General features: G+C 35.8%; 1 protein-coding gene across 2 annotated transcripts in view; it reads right to left on the bottom strand.

The window, feature by feature from the left end:
• Positions 1–15504, bottom strand: part of LOC114473010 (myocyte-specific enhancer factor 2C-like) — a 46509-nt gene extending 31005 nt beyond the window's left edge. Inside the window, exon 1 of one of the 2 annotated variants that reach the window (XM_028462364.1) lies at positions 15218–15504. The gene's annotated coding sequence lies outside the window, so the exon portion shown is untranslated. Of the gene's footprint in view, positions 1–12416; positions 12551–15217 lie in introns of those variants that run through there. The other variant, XM_028462365.1, reaches the window with a different exon arrangement.
• Positions 15505–22307: the final 6803 nt, after the last annotated feature.

Raw genomic sequence — 22307 nt, 5'->3', positions numbered from 1 at the left:
ACAGTCTCTCCTCTGTCTGTCGCTCTAAAAACCAACTTGTATTGTTCTTTGAGGTAAAAAGTTCATTCCCTTATTTTTGGAGTCCTGTTTTATGCAGCTGTGGCTATAAATAGCATAGTGTGTGTGTGTGTGTGTGTGTGTGTGTGTGTGTGTGAGGGTGGAGGTTTGTCGTCATACTGAAAGCGATCAAACTCTGCACTAAGTAGCACACACAGACAGGCTCTCACATGCTGGAAACTTTGTTTTCACTGAGGTGACCTCCTCCACGGCGTCCACAGATCCACCTTTCTTCCACATGTTGGGTGCGCTCTAAAAAGTTTGAACAGCGTTGATTTGATGGAGTGTTTTTCTGAGGATCAGCATGACTCACACCACAGATATCCATGTAACGCTCTCTTCCTGGCATGTCGCTGCCTGCTGATTTCTGAGATTATCACGGTGGTGTCTTTGATGTCGTTTTGGAGAAAACATCAGTTTCCCCCTCATGACAGAAGCTCATAAACTCCTGCTGTTTCAAGCCACAAACAGGAAGGGAGGGATAACCTGTTGTTAATAGCCAATTACTGATCATTCATCCATCTTCACACTTATTTGTTCCTGTTCAGGGTCATGAAGGTCCAGCTCTCAGCAGGCGTTAGACCAGGGTACACCCTAGACAGGGCGCCAGTCCGTCACACAGAAGCTGGGTTTCAAACAGAGCGCTGCTCTTGTGGCTGCTCCCCAGTACTCCCTCAGGGACAAATAAAGTTTTCTGAATCTGAATTACAGATTTTCGCAAAAATAAAAGCGATATTTCTAAATGTTGACAAAGTATAATTGCGCTTTGAATGTCCTTTGAAGGCTGTTTTGAGCAGGAGCCTTTTAACTCCTGTGAAATCTCATCCCGCGAGACTTTGCCGCAGAAAGACGGACGCTCCAAACCTCCTCATAACACTCTGTATTTCTTTGTTGTTTAATAGTATAATGCTAAGAAATGTCCCGGTCCTCTCTTCTGTCCACACGTACATCGTCATGTTTACTCAGAGAGAAGTGGTCATGTGACCAGGTACGTCACGTTCTGGGGCATGTATTTGCGCAAAAGGCGTTTCCATAGCGCTTTTGCGACTCATTTCAATATCGAAACGTCTGAAATACTTCATGAAAGCGTAAAAACTTTTTAGCGATATTTGACTATTTTTTTTACTTCAGGAGCTTTCATTACGAGTTTTTATTCTGCTATTTAGATTTTGCGCATTTCCAAGGGTAATAGAAACGCAGCTACAGACAACAACTAACTAAACCACCCAGACCAATAGGGGGCAGTGACATTCAACAGTGTTTGTAGCAAATATTTCCTATCCTAGCTCCACTTCCTGCATGTGTTGCCACACTCTATACTTATACACTACAAACTTAATGAGTATATAATGTCTACTATATGCTATAAGTATGATTAGGATGATGAGCGTTCCCACTGAAGTATACTTCCAAGTTTCCCAAGATGCATTTCAAACTCACAAAGATAAAAACCTGAAGCACACTGAGGCTAAATATATCTGCTGATTTGCCACTTTTGAAAGTTCTGAAATCATTTTAAGTGAGAAAGTGACCAAGTACAATATCAACATGTGGTAATTCAATCCATGAAACTCTCGAAAACACATTTCATACCGACATTTCTGAGATTTTTGGAGCCCTGCCATTGTGCTACTGGCAAAACATCCGGTTCACTTCAAAACAAGAGCCCTATTTAATAAAAGTGTTAAAAAAAAACAAATGGGAGACAAGAAGAAAGACTTTTGTTTTGAAAAGGTGATGTTAGCTTGAAGCCAATCCCAGGATGATTTTACATTCTACTCGTAATGTATGATGGGGCAGTTGAGTGTGACTAGTGTGCCCACCGTGCATACTTCATAAATGCTCCGATGTAGTATACATACTCAATCATTCCATACTATCTAATGTGAACGCACTACATACTCATTTTGACGTCAAACTTACGTATTATGTTAGTATGACATTTTGAACACAGTGGTGAATTTCCTGTTTTTGGAGATTTTTGGTAGAAAGCACATATCTAAACACAGCAGGTTATTTACAGCAGTAAATTCACATTTTTGATCTTGATAGAAAACAAAAGATTCAGAATTAAATTGAAATCAAGTACATAAAATATCCAATTTTGCAGTTGGGTTAAAATTAGTGAAGATTATGGATGTTTAGTTCTGTTTCTACTGAAGCAATGGATTTTTGGCCATTTACTCAGGGTTTCTGAATATGGAAAACAAATCAGTAAATTTACTTCCTGAAATAGAAATAGCTGTATATGCAGTCACCTACATATTTGGTGTTTATTAAGTGTTTGAAAGAGATAAAGAAACGTGATAAAACCTCATTTTGACATGATCTTGGGACTTTGATCAGATACTCTGATCGATACGAGCAGTATGGAGTTTTATTTAGGTTGCCGTCATCTTTGTCCGGTCCGTCACATGACAGTAAATGCCCCAGCCACCGATAAATCTGCCATTTTTAGTTCCACTTGTCGGATTTGTTTATGTCAGCCCATCGTCGAATTTTCCCCTAATCGTACAAACTTAGTTTGACCTAACAGGTACAACAGAGTCCCTTTCATTTATAAATATTTAGTTATATACTGAGAAAAGTAAGGGCTGACTTAATTCAAACAGTATTTAGGCCTTTTTATTGCTCCTGATTACGTCTATTAGAGTTGAATTAAGTTTGCGCAGACGTTTTGTTATTGTAGCTTGGTGTAATAATTAATTAACTGAGAGAACCACTTAATTTAACATTTTATCGACACTTTGTAAAGATTCTGCTGAATGGGAAGTGTTTAATCTGTGGCCAATTACAAAGCTTGAATTGAGTTCATTTTAAAACAATCCAGAAATTCACCACATTTGGTTCCATATCTTTAGGTAAATTAGTACTGCTAAATTCAATTTGAAGGGTCAGGGTTAATCTGAGTCACACTGAATTGATTTGATTCATCTGAGTCATTTGAAGTGTTTGAGTCCAGACCGTTTCCAGTGGGTCAACTCTGAATTCAGGGAGTCCCCTACCCGGGTTTGAGTCCTGAATGTTTGCGGTGGTTAATGGTGTTACCTGGATTCAGTCAGTATTCGGTATTCTGGATTTAATTAATCTGAATCCTTTATGACCGTCATGTTCATGTTTATGTTTGTTTTGGTTTGAGGTTCTTTGTGTTCTCAGAGCAGAGGACTCATTGGACCCAAGTCAATAGACACAAGGAACTGGCGAGTCCTGATTCAGGACAAAGATTTGAGTCTTTAACCCGGATGGCTCTGATCTTTGGTTCTCTGAATGATGTGTTTGTGTTCAGACAGTGCATGAAGTGATCTTCCACACATAAACACCTCTTCTGTCCAGAGCCAAGAGAACAGCTCCCAGCATTAACACAAAAAGCAGCGTGAAGTGCGTCCAATGCAGAACGGTCGAGCTGACTGCGAGGCATCTCTGCTTCTGTTTAGACCTCTTGTTCATGACAGCATCTATCATCTACATCCCTGTTCCATGGAAATATTTCACAGAAACTCCACACGCATGCCCCCAGAGGAACAACAACAGTTCAAACTTGCCGCCCCGGCTCGGCGCGCCATACGCTCCAATGCGACAAACTCGCCCTCTGTTTGTATTTGGATGGACGTTGGACAACCCAAGACTCAGAAGAACCACCAACAAGGAACAGCTCTGTGGTCCCAAGCTTAAAACTGGGATATAATCACAGGATTACATGACAAAGACTATCAACTGTACCAATTAGAGCCGAGAGAAAAAATCAATTTAATTGATCTGGAATCGATTTAATATAAATTTTCCAAAATCAATTCATAGGTGATAAGTTTTTACCCTAACCCCAGCAGTCGACTTCTTTTTTTCTTTTTAAATATTTTTCTTTTTTCCCACCACAGTTTTTTTCTGACTTTTTTGCGTTCTGATGTGAGCCAGCTCCCTCTTTGTTTACATGTCTTTACCCTTGGAGTAGGCTATATGTGTGCCACAGGCATGTTTAATCTTTTATTCGCACTATGCTGAGATGCTAAGGGAAGAGTTTATTATTTTTTTAATTGTAATGTTATGTGTTATAGAATATGTAGTTTAAGCTACTGTGAAGTTGCTGTTGCACTTTTGCTTAAACCTGGGTTAAAGCTTGAAATTGTTGAATGACAGAGAATCATTTACTTTTTTATTTTGGGATTGTTCTATGCATTTTAGCTCTTGAGGACAATCACAGCAATAAAGTTGCACTTTTGACAGTATGTCTGATGTCTGCAGTCATTTTTAAGTGCATTTAAAAAAAAAAAAAAATCGAATCGAAAATCGAATTTTTCTTTAAAAAATCTGAGATTTTTTTTGAGGCAAAAACAGCCCTAGTCGTACTCAACCACCCTGTGATGCATTGCAAGTGGAACGTAAAATCATCCTGGGACTGTTTCAAAGCTAAAATTCAAAACAAAAGCATCTCTTCTTGACTTCCATTACTTTTGTAAATAGGGCTCTTGTTTTGAAGTTGACTGGAATTTTTGTTAGGAGCACAATGGTAGGTCTCCGAAAATTTCTGAAATGTTGGAATGAAATGTGTTTCTGCAGGTTTTATGGACCAAATCACCACATGTTGATATTCTACTTGGTCACTTTCTCACTTAAAATATTTTCAGAACTTTCAAAGGTGGAGAATCAACAGAGATATTTAGCCTCAGTGTGATTCAGGTTTTTGTTGTAGGTTCCAAATGCATCTTGGGAAACTCGAACGGTCACCATCCTATTCATACTTAAAGTACATAGTAGACAGTATATACTCAGTAAGTTTGTAGTGCATAGTACGGAGTATGGCATTTCAAACACAGCCTAAAAGAATATAATAACTGCGTTGCCAGGTTGGGCAGTTTACTTGTTTGGTTGAACGCACTTTGAATTACCAAATTGGCATCAAAGTTTCCAATTGAAACTGTTCCTTAAAGTTCAGATGTTGTCCATTAGAGCAAATGGGATCACATTTAGGTCTTTCCACTCACAATCTTGAGGTAAGCACACAAAGCAGCCCCTGCTTTTATTCTTTTAGTTTTTCTTGTGTGTGTGTGTGTGTGTGTTTGTTTTTAAAATCGCACCTCTGTGTAATAAATTAGTTATTCATGCATATTTGCATTATTTTATGACAAAAAACTCAAAAATCAAATCCTGTTTTTGTAATTACACTGATTGAACAAGCAGAATGTTCTTTTAGTAAGTTATCAAATGAGCCAAGTCTTTATAGCCCTTGCTCACAGTAAATAAACTCATCATTCTGCTCCTGTGTAACCTAAAGGCTTGAGCACAACTACCGTATTTTTTTTTTGGACAATAAGTCGCACTGGTGTATGGGTCACTTTTCAAGAAATGCATAATTTTCTTGAAGGAATCCACAGAGAAGTCGCTCCAAGCTATAAGTCACATGTCTGGATGTTAGTCTGCTTCCAATTAGCTCAGAGCAAAGCTGATTGACCTGGGGGCGGGTTCTAGTTTCGTTCATCTACAAATGCTAACTCCACTTCACTGCTCCATGTCTGCATAAAAGGCCATTTACAGCTTTATATACATTTTTATTATTATTATTTTTTACAGTAATCTGTAAGGGTGTAAGAAAAAACTGATTCGGTGATATATCGCAATATTTCACCGCCCGATTATCGTATCGATCCAAATAACGTCCAAATGAATTTTTCTAATCATGTTTTTTGACAAAAAAACAAAAACATAATTGCACTAACATATGCATAGCACGTAAACTCCCGGTCACCAGGTGTCAGTGAACCACATCAGACCTTGTTAAACTACCTCCTCTATGCATTTTAGTTTGGAAGTTGATTAACGTACGGGGCACTTTTATAGATGTATGTGGTTACTTTTTTTTCTTTAAGAACTTAACAGAATCAGAATCTGTTGTAGAAGCAAAAGTTAAACTGTTTAATTGACAGTTTGATAAACATACCACTTGTTTTTGATATTGGTACTTGAATTACATTTAGCTACCATTTACTAGGTCTCGCAAGTTTAAAAAACATGAAATAAATTGCTTTTCTTACATTTTTTTGTACTTGTAAAGGTGAAACTTGTAATTATTGACATCGCAATGCATATCGTATTGTTTAGTATCAGGATATACCGTGTCGTGACATGCAAATCGTGAATCGTACCATCATATTCATGGAAACGCACACCCCTAGTAATCAGGCTGCTGCTGCTAGCCTGCTAAGCTAATTGTTCATTAGCTCAACATTACTACCCAGAAACAAGATTCTGCTTTTTTATTCCACCCGAGAGCGCAATCAAACATGGAATAAGTGATAGGTGATATTTTGTATTTTTTATGCTAGCTACCGTATTATTTTCAGAAATATTTTGTAAACAGGGTTCGAAGCTAAAAGAAAAGTTGATTTTAATACGTATTTATTTAAAGTGACTGCAATTCACATTTGTAGTCGCTAAACGGTCCTGCCAACTGATAGGTTGGAATGCTGTCGAAGTCGCTTCCTCATTTTAATGAAAAAAAAAAATTGCGACGTGTCATTCTCTACAGTTGTATGTTTAAATCAATACACTCCATGTTTTTAATACAATAAATTACACATTATTGGACACTGATTTAAGATCAGTGTGTGTGTGTATGCACAGGTGATCACGAGCTGAAGAGAAGTGTGAACAAATCCCAAAGTATCTCCTCTTAGATCTGTAGCCATGGCGTTGTCGTTATACAACGTATCATTAGAGCTTCTCACACCATGGTTTTCAGGGGCCGATCACTGATTATTGATCGAGCGATAAATAAAAAAAATCAGGCTTTTCAATTTGCTACAGAGTTCTATTTCCAGACGACATGTTTACCCAAATGTTAATAAGAAAAAATGAAGTCAAGATGCAGCGTAAAACACAAAAATGGTCTGCTTTAATTTAATTCAATTGAAGTTTAAAGGGGACATATCATGCTTTTAAATCCTTCCTTTTTACATATAAATCATACAGTTGTGGTCTATATAAAGCAGAACTGCAATGCTTGGGTCTGAATTCCTCATTATTATAGCTCCACCCCTTTTCTATCCTTTTCTGATGTGCTTCTGAGAGCAACTCGTTTTGGTGTGGTCTCTTTAAATGCAAATAAGACACTCCATACCCCGCCCCCTCTTCAGGTGACACTCGGTTCAACTCCACCCTGCTCGGCCATTTTTGTAGTTTGATAGAAGAGATACGGCTATGTAGCGGCGCATAAACTTTTTATTCAGAGGTTATTTACAAAATGTCAACAACAGAAGACTTGTCCATCCAGCCTTACATGTTTGAGCCAGAGTCGGACCCGGCGGAGCGAGATGAAAATGAAGATGATGAACCTGCAGAACCCTAACAAGTGAGCTAACACAAGCACCGAGCTAATGCTAGCGCCAAGCTAACGTCACGAAATGCATTTTAATACAGTCTTTTCGGAGACAAAAACGGCAAAATAAAATGACTAATGAAAACTTTAGACTTAAATTAAATCACGTAGGCCATATCATCAAGGATCTAAAACGAGCACACAGTGCTAACATATGAAGACGGTGCAACTGCTAGAAGGAATTGAACCCTCAATCAGACAAAGTCTTTTGGCAAATCCTTCTTTATACTGGCGGAGGTTGCAGAAGCAGTCATCCTTGAAGTGCTTCACGCACACAAAAATGATCTTACCCACAGATGTGGGTACATTTCCATAAAAAATAAAACTCAACCAGGCACTTTGAAAATGTTCTGATGCTGGGAGACAGTGTAATGAAGCGTGTGGGTTACTACATCCAACAACCGAACATTTTGACTTATCCTCTCGTAACTTCGGCATCCTTGAGCTTGGACTAGAAAATAAAAGCGAGAAATAAAAATAGCGGATTGCTCGAAGTGTTGGACCTGGAGTCGATGTCCTAATTTGGCAGTTCCACTGCAAATACTGTGACGTTATTGTTCAAAAAACGTAATAGAGAATCGAAGAATCGAAACAGATTGAAAAATATGACCAAAACAGAATATAAAGATATCTACGGAGCACCTGAAGAGACTAATTTGAGCTTTTCTGTACTTCTAAGCACTCTAAATATACAACAAAATGCAATTAAGGGCTAAAAAAGTGGATTTAGCATGATATGTCCCCTTTAAAGACTTTATCAAGTGCAACACAAAGGTAACCTCTAGTTCAGGGGTGTCAAACTCATTTTAGTTCAGGGGCCAAATATAAATAAGCCGCAGATTTTTTGGCGGGAAAACGAGCAATTTCAACAATAACTTCCCTAAGTTTGCACTTCGACATATAAACGATACATAAAGTTAGATGTAAGGCGCTGGCAATATCCAAGCAATAAGTGACAGATAACAGTCACTGCAGGATTTTCTCTTATAAATTTAATTGACTTTGTGACAAATTTTCATTTCATTTCAAGAAATTATGAGAAATAATTTCAGCAAAATGTAATTTTTTGAACAATTTCTGATTTAAAATGAGTGCAGTCATCTGATAAAAGCATGGGAAAGTGGAGATCCTCGAAATATTGTGCCGTTTCATTGAATTAGAAGGGCTGACGGATCTGCAACTGAATTATTTTGTTATTTAGAAAATAAGTTTAGATCAATTTAGTTCAATTCAAGTCTTTTTGACTTTCTCCTGCGGGCTGAATTGGATGGTCTATGGGCCGGATTTGGCCCCCGGTCCTTGAGGTTGACACATGCTCTAGTTTAATGTAAAGGTGGCAACCACGGGTTAAATTAGTGTTAGAATCTAGACTAAAGCAAAATTAGCCATAAAAAGTTGAAGCAATTTGAGATTTGATGTAATGTAAAGAAATTTATAAACAAAATGTATTATTATTATTATTATAAAAAAGAGCGTCTATGCAGACATGGAGCAGTGTGGAGGGAGATGACGATTAAATCATTTCTTTTAGTTGCTGGTCCCATGCAATTGCAACCAATAAGTCAACCTGATAACATAGCCCCGCCCCTTTAGTGTTGCTACGTGCTAAGCTAATCAAAACATGTGGAACTGGTCGCTAGCATAGAGTTCCTTCATAGTCTCAGTTTCATAGTCTCTATGAAAATATTCATCTTCAAGTTTCCTCATCCTTCACCTAATAGAAGTGATCAAATTTAAAGCAGGATTTTTCAACCTTGGGGTCGGGACCCCATGTCGGGTCGCCTGAAGTTTAAATGGGGTCTGAAAAATGAAAATAAATTTTTGAATTTTTTTGAATTATCTTTTTTTTATGATTATTAGAATGACAAAATATTCAACAACTTTTCTATAATTTCACTTTGTCAAATATAAATCTAGTTAAAATGAAGACTGATCTGGCACAACTTTTCACTAATCCTGGCTACTCTGTATTTGTAATACGGTATAACAAACATGACCAAAAACTAATTCTTTTTTTTTAAAAAAATGTCTTTAGGGTCACCAGAATTTAGTTTCAACATGACGGGTTGTTTTTTTTTTTACTTGTTTGTACATTTAATTTACACTCAACTCTGACAGGAACAGATCTATTCTTTAAACGTCTGTAAACAGAGAGGAAACGGCAGTTGATTTACTCAAGCAAAAAGTCAAAAACAATAAGAAAACAGTGCTAACTGCATTATTTTTGTTGATAGATTTACTATAATATAGACCTACTTTTTCATTTATGATGTAACTTTTTACCAATGTGTGCAGACACATGCATTAGACTGTACACGCCAACAGTAAAGCCCTCAAAGCATGAACATAACGTACACTTATGCAACCAAAGCTGCATGTTCTCTCTTTTTAACACACATAATAATAAAGTAACCTCATACATACAATACTAAAGTCTATTTTATTTAGATCATCTCAACTATGGAATAAATCGCCTACCAAACTGAGGAACTCATAAATGTGCATGTACAGTATATAACAAAACCCTGTTGTACATGTGAGATCGAGACATTCTATTACCAATTTTATTGTTGTATTTTATTCTGTTTTTGCTTGAACGTATTTTGCTGCTTTTATTTAGGGTCCCCAGGAAACGAACAATAAACAATACAAGCAGATCAAATTTCCATAATCTAGTGAGTTGTTACAATATGGAGGAAATTTGATGTTGACAATTGCTGACATGTTGGTAAACAGACAGTGTGTGGGTTTAAAAAAGCAGAAGTTTGTAGTTTTAAGTTGATGCAAGTGTCAAACATGATAGAAAACTGCCTGATAACCTCTTGCCTTTTGTTAAAAACGCCAGCATTTAAATATTTGTTCCAATATTGACACACAACACAACACAACACACACTATATGAAACAAAGCTGCTCTGATATTCTGTGGTTTGAAATGTAAATAATAAACAAAAAGCAACTGCTAAATAACTGAACCCCAGATATGGGACGCCGATGGTAAAGTTGTGCATGCTAAAAACTACTTTTTGCAACATTTATCAACAAACCACATTTAAAAAATGTTTCATGTTACTTTTGACCAGATTTACAGCAAAATTTGTGATTTTTTTTTCTCGTGAAAATATAATGTCAACGTTAAATCTAAATGTTAAATATAAATCAAAAAGTTAAATCTAAATGCTAAATGTTAAATCGAAAACTATGAGCTTTTCTTTTGGTACTTCTGGTATATATGCATATTAGCTGAATATTTAGTTTCACTTGTGACATTTATATTTAACATTTACATTTTACATTTAACATTTAGATTTAATATTTATATCTAAATGTAACATTTCGATCTAACACTTAAATTCATATTTAATAGTTAACATTTAGATTTAGATTTAATATTTAGATTTCACATTGACGTTGTAACGAGCAAAAAAAATCTGGTCAAAAAATTCACATACGTTTTTTAAACGGTGTGTTGCTAATGTTGTAAAAAGTTGCGCAACTTTAAATCTAAATGTTAAATCTAAAACTTTGAGTTCTTCTTTTGGTACATCCGGTGAATTTGCATATTAGCTAAATATTTAGTTTCACTTGTGACATTTATATTTAAGATTTACATTTAGATTTAACACTTAGATTTAGATTCAATATTTAACATTTAGGTTTCACATTGACGTTATACAAATATTACTGTAAATCTGGTGAAAAGTAACAAAAAAAAATCAAATAAGTTTTTTTTAACATGGATTGTTGCTAAATGTTGCAAACAGTTGCTGTTTATTTTAGCATGCACAATTTTAAATCTAAATGTTAAATGTAAAACGTTGAGCTTTTCTTTTGGTACTTCAGGAGAATTTGCATATTATCTAAATATTTAATTTCACCCGTGACATTAGGATTTAACATTTACATTTATATTTAACATGTATATCTAAATGTAACATTTAGATTTAACACATAGATTTAGATTTAATATTTAACATTTAGATTTCACATTGTCGTTATATGTTTACAAGAAAAAAATATCACAGATTTTACAAATATTGCTGTAAATCTAGTCAAATGTAACATAGTTTGTTGCTAAATGTTACAAAAACTTGCTGTTTATTTTAGCATGCACAACTTCAAATCTAAATGTTAAAGGTAAAACTTTGAGCTTTTCTTGTAGTACTTCAGGTGAATTTGCATATTAGCTAAATATTTAGTTTCACCCGTGAAATTTAGATTTTAACATTTACATTTATCATTTTGATTTAACATGTATATCTAAATGTAACATTTAGATTTAACACTTAGATTTAGATTTAGTATTTAACATTTAGATTTCACATTGTCGTTATATGTTTACAAGAAAAAAATATCACAGATTTTACAAATATTGCTGTAAATCTAGTCAAATGTAACATGGTTTGTTGCTAAATGTTACAAAAACTTGCTGTTTATTTTAGCATGCACAACTTCAAATCTAAATGTTAAAGGTAAAACTTTGAGCTTTTCTTGTAGTACTTCAGGTGAATTTGCATATTAGCTAAATATTTAGTTTCACCCGTGAAATTTAGATTTTAACATTTACATTTATCATTTTGATTAAACATGTATATCTAAATGTAATATTTAGATTTAACACTTAGATTTAGATTTAGTATTTAACATTTAGATTTCACATTGACGTTATATGTTTACGGAAAAAAAATATCAAGTTAAGTTTTTTTTTTTTTGTTTTTTTTTAACGTGGTTTGTTGCTAAATGTTGCAATTCGGGCACTCCATACCCAGAAGATGTATGTTTGATACAATATTGACCAACGATGATGATGATGACAAATCAGATTAGAAATCCAGTGTGTGCGTGTGTGATAAGAAAGCAGCAGTTTGTTTGATATTTTTTTAAATAAAAAAACTCCAGTAAGTGACGTTTCCCGCTGAGATTCATCACTTCCAATGAGTGTGGAAACAAGTTCGTGTGAATAAAGAAGCGAAGGAAGGCTTCTCTCTTACCCGCTCCGCTGCTTCTCATCCCGGGTCTCTGTCAGCCTCACGCGCCGCTGGTACCGAACAACGCAGCGGTGCTTACACGCCAGCACGCGCTCCTCACTGCCCGCTCGCTTCCTGTTGTTTACCAAAGCCGCACGCGCACGCGCTCGCACCCCGCATCTCACGCACGCGCAGACTCGTCCTAAGCGCGCGCCCGGCGTCCTGGAAGCCTCTAACTGACACGCGCACGATCAAGAAACCGGAGAAAAGTAGGAAATGAATGAAGTAGAAATAAAATTCCATCAACAATATTTTTGTATTTAGCAAAATACTCATGATCAAATCTCATTTTAACAATAATTTAAATCCCTTAAAATGCTAAATAATAATAATAATAATAATAATAATAATAATAATAATAATAATAATAATAATAATAATAAAACCCTTATGTATCTATTATTTGTTTTATTTTATATTTTTCTTCATTCATGTGTTTTTTTTTTTGGTTTTGTCTATTTTGTTCATCAGTGCAGAGATTGAACTTGTGGTAGTATTGTTCTTTTGATCGTTGTATGTGACATTCAAGTGCCTTGTTATCTGTATATATCCTGCACTTTTGCTCAATAAAATAAATAAAAAGTAGAAACAAAATAATGACTTTAAATGTCGGATACAGTTACAAAGTTCAGCCACTGTAAAACTGCTCTGAATGTCTTTATTTGTTAAAGACGCGCACACACGAACTGATATAAAGATAATTGTGTAAATGCGACAAGGACTTAATTCCTGCCTGCAGAGGTGGCAAAAGTACGAGTCTTCAGTACTCAAGTAAAAGTATAGATACTTGAATAAAAAATGACTCTGGTAAAAGTGAAAGTATTGAAGATGCTCCCTTACTTGAGTAAAAATAAAAAGGTACATGCTACTATGAACTTAAGTAAAAAAGTTGAAAGTAAAACAAATGTGGCTTCAATAACAAGACAGGAAATAAACCAGCAAATTCCAAATGTTTTCTGTTTTTTAAAGAACTCTTAGAATACTGGTACATGGAAATAAATTAAATCTGTTACATTTGAACACCTGAAGTATTGAGCACTCGTTAACGTTAATTAATACCAGTCATAAAAAAATTAAAAAAAAAAAAAAAAAAAAAAAACAGCCGAGGAGGACCATTCTGGTGAGCCCTGATTGGCCCGCGTGCCTGAAGTTTGACACTGATGTTGTAAATTATTCACCAACATGCAGCGTCAAACCAGAGATGAACACGCAACAAAAACTGCTTGTTTCTGCTGCCACCTAGTGGTCAACAAGTAGAAAGTTAATAAAAATGGCATTAAGTTTGAAACTAAACCTGAATAAAGGTGCAGTTTTAGTCTGTTTTTATATATATATATATATATATATATATATATATATATATATTAATAATCTGTTCTCTTCTTTTTCAGGTTTCATCTCTATTGCACACACACACACACACACACACACACACACACACACACACACACACACACACACACACACACACACACACACACACACACACACACACACACACACACACACACACACACACACACACACACACACACACACACACACACACTTGTTGGTTTGAGACCACAATAGAAACCAAATTAACAAACAAATTTGAAATGTATGTAAAGGGAGTATCTGTTCCACTGCTTCTCAAGTGGCGGGTCGCAAACCTGTTTTCACTCAATCATGGTCCTTTACTAAAAGAAGAAAATAAATAAATAAAAATTGTACATTAGAAAAAATCTATTTTGAAGGACTTTTTGTATATATGGCGCAGTGCCAACTATTCTAACTTCTGTTAGCAGGTAATTTGGTAATTCAATTTTCCTCAGATTTTTGAAGTTTAACTACTCATGAACTTTTTCACCTGGAATTGAAATGTTTGAATAATTTTCCTTAAGATTTTGGCTAAAAATATTTAAAAAGAATTAATTGTCTCTGCTAAAACTTACAGAATGTGATTCTAAAGTTAATGATTAGATAAACAGTGTATTATTCCAACAATTTAATAGGTTTTAGCACTTTATTATTTTTGACAGAAGTGCAGATTAGGGTTTGTAAAAATTAAAAAAAGAAAGAAAAAGTTTATATTAATTTAGAAATAAAAACTCCATTAAAACCAAATTATTTGGGACATTTTTTAAACACTTATTTTAGGAGAAAAAAATCCTATTAAAAAATGAGATATTTTGCCGGCTGACACACGCTGTCAGTGAGACGCTTCTGAGGAAGGCGAGAAACATCGCCGAAACTGACAAAGAAAAAGGTAAAGAACATCTACTCCTACACTTAATATCTGGAAAAAAGAACCAAAAAAACGTCTACAGTAGTAAGAAGACATAATGATCGCTTTTGAGCTAAAAAAAAAATGAAATAAGCTACTGTTTTTTAATTAAAAAATGTCCATAATTTCTGACTAATTGGCCTTGGATTCCCTTGTGCAAATATGTTGTGTCATAATTATTCATAGTTTTTAAATTATTTAATTTGAGATGCTAAAAATTTTGATTAACCCAATTTCGTCTTTACAAAGACAGAGTTCAACAATTATCAACATTATTCATGAACACCTCAGTGCAGCATCAAACCTCTTGTTTCTGCTGCCACCTGGTGGCCAGGAAGAAAAAAATTCAACATTTGGTCACAAGTGGCACCAAAATTTTCAAACAAAGCCCAGAATATTCGTGCAGTTTTTCTTTTGAGCCATGTTCTATAATCTGACCTCTTCAGTCTGAGCTTTACACACAAACAGACAGAAACACACACTTGTCGGTTGAACTCACCGCTGCTTGGTGTCAGTTCTTCACCTGGAAGGTTTCCCAGCAGCTCCAGCTGTGGGTGGTTTCCACTCAATCCCTTGTATCAAACAAGTCAATATTATTTTCTCACAAATCCAAAGAAAAAGGCAATACTACAATCTAGTGTTGCTAAGCCAGACCAGCTGGCTTAGAGGACCCGGGGCACCCAAAGGTGGGCTTCACTGAGTGTGAGCCGAGCGAGGTCCGAGCGGCAGAGGTCGTCTCCAAACGCCGCCCTCTCTCCTCACTCCTCACACTCTGCGACCTCACACACACCTGTCGCTGTCAGTCGGTTATATTTAGCCATGAAGTGTCACCGATGCTGCCTGTGTGTGTGTGTGTGTGTTGCTGACACTCACAGGCCTCTGTAGGCCTTGGTGTGAGAGCCAATGATTACAGCTCCAAAAAGCAGCAGCTCCACACATTACTGTGATGGATGGAAAGAAAGAGAGAGAGAGATCAAACCAATCCTGGATACCAGTCCTCCCAGCATCTGCTGGGCCGAGGATTACCTTCAGCTGTCCGTCCCAGTCAGGCCTGAGCAAGGAGCAGCATGAGTTGTCATGTCAAGTGTAGTTATAGCACAAGATACCTCTACCACGCTACTTCAAATGAGCCATGAAACTTCACCAGGGTTTTTTAAGTTTCCTTAATGAATTAGTTTGGACAAAGTCTGTTCTCGATTCCATTAAAAGATAACTTTTTACCAACAAACTGAGACATCGTTGGTGTGTCAGAGGTTAAAAATGGACCTGATGGTAGTATGTTTAGAGAAAAAGATTCATAATATAGTAACGTGGTGTTTGGTGGTGAAATATTAAACACAGCTCAGTTATACTAAGGTGACCATATTTTAATTTTCAAAAAAGAGGACTCCTGGGCCAATCTCGTCATACTCAAAGTACTCAAGGTTTTCTTGAATCTACCATGTAACGGCCAAATACCATATAGTATATAAATAACTTTTTATTGTCCATAAGGTTTAAAAAACAATGTATACACATAAAAACTAGCTACAGAAAAGAACAAGAACATTTATTAATCCAGAAATGTAGCTTATTTTACCCCTAACTTCCTACATTCTAAGTTTCTACCAGTAGCTCCTTCGTATTCAAACCCCTCACTGAACCACCGTGGAGGTTTTATCATCCAGGATTGTTTTTATGATAAAAATGTATCGTTAAATCCACCAGTATTTGAGTCTTTCAATTCATCTTGGACTTTAGTCTTTCTCTTCTCTCTGCTGCATGTCACGTCAAAACACGTCACGTGTGCGTTAATTTACTATTATTACATGATACTGACTTTAAAAAGCACCTCTTTAGCTTTCAGAAACTGGTGGAATGTCTCAGATAGAGCCAATTGTAATGGCAATGTTCCAATTTTTGTTCCTCTGTTCCAATGAATGCCATTAAAGTCTTACGCAGATGCAATCAATGATATTCCAGCCGTTATTGGACAGTAGTTGAGTTGATGGTTTATTTGAGGCATTGGATAAAATGAGAACAAAACATACAATTTCCAGCTGTCTGAGTGCTGGTTTGACCACGAATTCCAGTCTGGTGAGAACTACATGTGCTCCCCCTACCTGTTCCTCCCCTTCCTGTCACCTATGCCCTGGGGAAACCCAGACAGGTTTTTAAAATCCGGCCGAAAGGTCTGGACAAGATGTGAAAAGACGACATATCCGGGTAAAACTACTAATACTAATCTGATGGCACATTTTTGTTGATAGTGTGAACGTTGACATGTTGTGGAGGAGCCAATTGCAAAGTGCACACATCAGGTACATTTCTAAATAAGAGGAAAGGTTAAACATACATGCATTTCATTGGTTTTGATCACACTACGTCAGCAGTTTTTGTTATTGTGTGATCCAGCGAACAAACCCAGTAGCTGCTGGTAACCGGCATTTGTGTGATTTAGGCTGAAGGCAGCAGGCGCGAGCAGAAATTTAAAATTCACAGTTCCTTTAACAAAAAAAACAAAAACTTCTAAATTATTCCAATAAATAAAAAAAAAAAGAAAAAAAAAAGGGTAACCAATAAACAAGACGACTCCTTAAATAGTGGAGGGAGGCAATCAGGAGATGAGGCACACCTGTGTGGAAACATGAGGGAAGAGAGGACAACTTACGGTTCCTGCTCTTAAAGCTGCAGTATGTAGAATTGTGAAACTTGTATAGAAACAACCATGCTCCTCTTCCTGTTTCGAAATCTATCGTCCCTTACCGATATCCTTGTGAACACGCACAACTGTGCAGCCTTTTGCGACTTTTTTCTCAATAGAGACGAGTGACAAATGTAAGGACTTTATCAGAGAGTTTCTGGTGTTTTAGAGATTCTGACATGAATGCATGTATCACTCTGTAGTTACTGTAATGAGCAGCGGCTGCATCCAGACTGCAATGAATTGCATCTCTCCACATTGGATATGTTTCTCTTAGGTTTACACACAACGTTTCCCGTCTGTTCTCACTCTCCCTGTGGAACTAGTACAAACCCTGCGCAGTAACGGAGGTCCACGCGGACTCAAAGTGTACCTCTATGGAATCCGTTCTGACAGAGTATCTCTGATTGGCTGAAAGGTCATATCATGCTCCTGGATTTCTAAACCTCATCTATAGAGCCCAGAGAAGATGTAAAAGTGCACTGACCTTTCAGAACACTTTGGAGTACCGTACAATATGATCAAAGGTGATTATAGATTTTTGACCAAATGAAGCAAAAAAAAAAAAAAACGTACGTGCAGCTTTAAGTAGTGGAGGGAGGCAAACAGGAGATGAGGCACACCTGAGTGGAAACATGAGGGAGGAGAGGACGACTCACTGTTTCTGCACTTACAAAGACAAAAGAAAAATACACAAATGGGAAACAAATAAAAATCACAAATTGATTCCAGAAACACACAAAATGATTGAAAAACACAAAAATCGATCCCAAAAAATAGATGACAAAAAAAAATAAATCACACAAAACGACACAGAGTCTAAACATAATATAGAAATACAAAATGACAGAAAGATACAAACGAATAGAAAAAAACACAAGCGACAGAAAAATACACACATTGACAACAACAAAATCAGAAAATGACGGGAAAACACGTAAAATGACTCCAAAACTACGCAAAATAACTCCAAAAACACACAAACTGAAGAAAAACCCTGCACGGAAAATGACAGAAAGTCACACATACAACACCAGGAAAATCTTGAAAAAAAAACATACAGAAAAACACCCCCAAAGGCCACAATAAGCTGCTCTGCGTTGTGAGTTGTTTGATCTTTTCACTTTCAGCAATTTTACACTTCATTCTTTCCAACAGTCGTTCAGATAATCTGTAACTTCTTTACAAAGAGACTCGTCTGTTATTGATATTGACTCTTTTCAGTCACTATTAAACACTGTTGTGCAATGCCATAAAACTGTATATATAACGTACAATACATATATACACTAAACATCGTATATAGCACCGTATTTATATATTATACAAACTGTACATACTCCCCATGACTGTCCTTTTTGTACTATTATCTTATGTCCTATATATTTATATTGTATACAGCATGGGTTCTCAACTGGTCTCACCCTGGGACCCACATGTAGCCATGGTCATTAAATCAAGACGGAATTTTTATTTTTTTTTAATTCAACCAACCGAATTTAGTTTTTCAAAAATAGCTGTTGAAAACACACACATATAATCTTTTTTTAAAACATAAATGTATATATTTTCCTGTGTAACATACATTTCACAGTATGTCTGTCAAAAGAAAAGTTTCTTTCAAAATAAAAGACAATATGAAGGACATTTTGACCAGCTGTCCGCGACCCACCCCGCACAGGTCCGCGACCCACTTCTGAGTCTCGACATACCAGTTGACAATAACTGGTATACAGTATATTGTGTATTCTTCATACTGTTTCTGGAGTTGGCTTTTTTAATCTCATCATACATGTGTACAGTGACAATAAAGGCATTCTATTCTTTTCTATATTCATTAATACTAGACGTCACTGAGGCTAGCGCATGTAGCACGTATGGTAATAACTTCCCTCACGTTTAATTTCCTCCGTAGAGTTAAAGAAAGTAGTAAGGACATTTTCTTTCATTTAAAGAAACAGAAATACTCAAGTGAAATACAGATATCTAATAAAAAACCCTGCTTGGGATCAATCATGAAGTATTTGTGCTGTGTTACTTCTCTGTGTGGTGAACAGTGTGTATGTGGGAGGAGGTGACGGACGGATTCACGTCAGCGAGGTGGAAAATAAAACGTCTGATTCCTCTCCTACTTCCTCTCTGTGTGTTTGCAAAGAGAACTCGTGCCTGAAATTTATTTTCAGGTGGCTCCGTCTTTTCACCGCCAACGCAGGGAAAGGAAAAATTGCCGAATGGGCATATTTCAGTCAGTTAGCGCCAATAAAACCTTTCAGTGAAAACATCAGTAAAGCTCTGTACTGTGTAAAACAGATAAAAAGAGAGGGACAATAGAAGAAAAACAAACAATTATTCAACATTTACAATAAGATAGTTATCAAAAAGATAGAAACTGAAAAGAGGGAGAATAAAAAAAGAAGGAAATAAAAAGAATAATGAGGAAAAAGAAATGGAGAAAGAAAAAAAAGAGTAGTTAAAGTGGTAAAAAAAAGGAGAAAAAAGAAAAAAATGTGAAAAAAAGAGGAATGAAGAAAGGAACCAAAAAAAGAGAAAAACACTGATTATTCAACACTTGTTCACTATAGTTAAGATTAAGTGAGAAAAAAGAGAAAGAATGAAATAAGGATAAAGACAGTGAAACATTTGTAAAACAGAGAAAAAGAAGAAAGAGAAAAAAGATATAAGTGGAAAGAAAGAAAAAAGGAAGGAAAGTAAAGGGAAATTTGAGAGAAAAACAGAGCAACAGAAAAAAAATACAGGGAAAAGGAAAAGAGAGGTAAAGGAGAGAAGAAATCATTAAAAAAAAAAAAAGGAAAGGAAAGGAGAGAAAAGAGAGAACCGGAGAGGAAGAAGAGCATGGAAAACCCCTACAGACTAATCAATGACCATCAGTGTGTCCTTACAATAATGAGTCAAAGAAAGAGGGATACAAGGGTAAAGAAATGGAATGTATAAAAAACGACAAAAAGAAGAAAAAAAACTGTGTGAACTATAGCTTCATTATTGTTGACTTTTTGAGTAAACAATGGCTGACAGTGATACAGTAACCCACAGCGCGCCTGTAACCATGTAAACTGTAGTTTATATATTTGAACACATTTGTTTTTGCTTCATTTTGGGCTCTGACTGGTAGATCTTCCCTAAACTCCAGCTGCACGACCTGAGGTTGGAGTTGTTTGGTGGAATGTTGGAGTTGTGTAGTTGTTGTGCGGTGAGAGGAGGATGAAGGAGAGATAGAGTTACTGTGAAAGCCATGAGCGCGTGTAAACCAATCCATCCACTCCCGACTGCCTGGCATAGTCAGAGATCCAGCACATCTCCAGGCATTCCCCGCCCATGAAGTCCTCACTCACACACACTTTAGACTGTATGTGTGTGCGTGTGTGTGCTGTGAAACACACAGACTGCGATTTATGGGTGAATTCTTACAATCAGCCTGTTTACTCAGAGAACTCGACCTTGAAGCTACCAGATAAAGGTCAAACCTATGACCTGCTTTCGTATCGGATTTAAAGATTGTGTAGTATGGACATCAGCAACTGGTGGCCCACTGGCCACATGTGACCCCCTGGTTGAGATTTGTGTGGCCTCCAAAAACAAACGCATAAAAGGATTCCAAAAAAACGCAAATGACAGAAAAATACACATCAATAAGTCCAAAGCACATAAAAAGGCAGAAAAGTACACAAAACAAAAAAAAAACAGATATAACGACAGAAAGTCACCTACAACTACAGAAATACACATAATTACTTAAAAAACACACAAAATGGAAGAAAAAAACTCTACAAATTGGCAACAAATAAAATTACAAAATCACTCCAGAAACACACAAAATAACAGAAAAACACTCCAAAAAAAACATGTGAAAAATGACATAATTAATCTAAAAAACAAAAAATGACGTAGAAACACAAAACAACAAAAAAAAACACAGGACAGAACCCCCTACCCAAAAAAAAGGAAATACAAAAGAATAGAAAAACACAAAAAAATTAAGAAAAATGACACAAAATGACTCCAAAACCACACAAACGACAAAAAAATACTCAATGAACATAAAAGCACATCAAATGACTCCAAAACTATGCAAAATGACTCCAAAAACACACAAAACAAAGAAAAACCCTGCACACAAAATGACAACGCCCCACACGACAGAAACACACAAAACGAAAAATTTTGCAAAATTGGCAACAATAATTTTTTTTTAAAAAAATCACAAAATAACTCTAAAAACACAGAAAGTGACAGAAAAACACCGAAAATGCCATAGAATCAGAGAAATGACGTAAACCGTAAAGGATTTTAATGTAATGTTTTAAATAATAAATGTTTTAATAGACATTTTCCTTTTTTTTTTAGATTAATGTAGATGAAAACGTTGAGTGAAAGTCTGTCGTATTTAAATAAATAAATGCTTAACGGCCTGAAATATTTTTTACATTATATTATTATTTACATATACTTTTTTTTTTACAAAAGTCTTTGTAAGATAAATCATCTGCCCGATGGAGGACGAATCGCTGAAGCAATTTGTCCCGCTCTGGGTCAAAGGTCAGGCATCGTCACATAGCGGGAATAACACTCCTACCGACTGACAGCTGAACATGACACACACACACGCACGCACGCACACGCACACACGGAACTGTTTCAATAAGAAAAAGAGAAAGGAAATAAGGTTTAAAAATTGGAATGAAAAAGTGAAAGAAAAAAGAGAAATAATAAGGAAATAGATTGAAAATAAATTGAAAAAAGTAAAGCTTGGATGAAAGTGTTAAAAAATATTTAAAAAATTAAAATAGTGTGAAAAAATAAAAACAAATATAGATAGGGATTAAATAAAATATTATGATTTATGTTCAACAAAATAGTAATAAAAAAACGCTTATACATAATTGAAAGA

Source organism: Gouania willdenowi, chromosome 12 (assembly GCF_900634775.1).
Source record: "Gouania willdenowi chromosome 12, fGouWil2.1, whole genome shotgun sequence".
Taxonomy (NCBI): Eukaryota; Metazoa; Chordata; class Actinopteri; order Blenniiformes; family Gobiesocidae; genus Gouania; species Gouania willdenowi.
This window is presented reverse-complemented; position numbering and strand designations above follow the sequence as displayed.